Genomic DNA, 753 nt, shown 5'->3' on the forward strand with positions numbered 1-753 from the left:
TAATGAAACCCGTGCAAACTAAAACATTTATTGGTTGATTCGAATGGTTTTGCCTCTTATCGTTCGATTGGGCGAGTGCGAATCCCGAGGCCGCGGAGGTGCAGGAGAGCGTAGCTCCAGGCTATGTCATACCACAGCTCGTTGTCTGGAGCCGCATCGTGGTCCCACGCATGATTCAGAGTCCATCGGCCGCCATGTAAATTGCCTCAAACGATGCAGGTTGACCCCAGTCACTTATCTTGCCTCGGGAAGAGCGCAGCAGGTATGGTGTTGATGACGATGGCAGGACGTGGATGGCGTCTCCGCCGTCGCACGGGCTTGGCAATATGGCACAAACGTAGCAGGTAGATCCTGTTGGGTGTCCGTTGGAGCTCGGTAGTAGAGACAGCTCTGCCCGCTCCAAAGGACGCTTGCATCATGGTATGATATGATATGGATTGAGATCTTTATACAGACTAAAGACTCCGCACGTACATCGGCATCATCGACGACGCCATGTTGAGCTGCACTTGGTTCGCGAGGACGTAGCGTAGCTTTTGGACTTCGGCGACAACCACGCTTGTCGCGCTGGGCAAGGCCGAAATGCATTGCGCGGCGAGGTCGAGGGTGTGACTCGAGTACGCGGCCACGGCTTGCTTCGTCAAGAGTGGCTCCAACCGCTGGATCGCTGTCATCAACGCCTCGCCGGTATCGTTACCCTGGCAAGGAGCTGCACTTGAATGAGAATAGGCCGTGTCAACCACAGCGTCCTAC

Source organism: Saprolegnia diclina (genome assembly GCF_000281045.1).
Source record: "Saprolegnia diclina VS20 unplaced genomic scaffold supercont1.59, whole genome shotgun sequence".
Lineage (NCBI taxonomy): Eukaryota > Oomycota > Saprolegniomycetes > Saprolegniales > Saprolegniaceae > Saprolegnia > Saprolegnia diclina.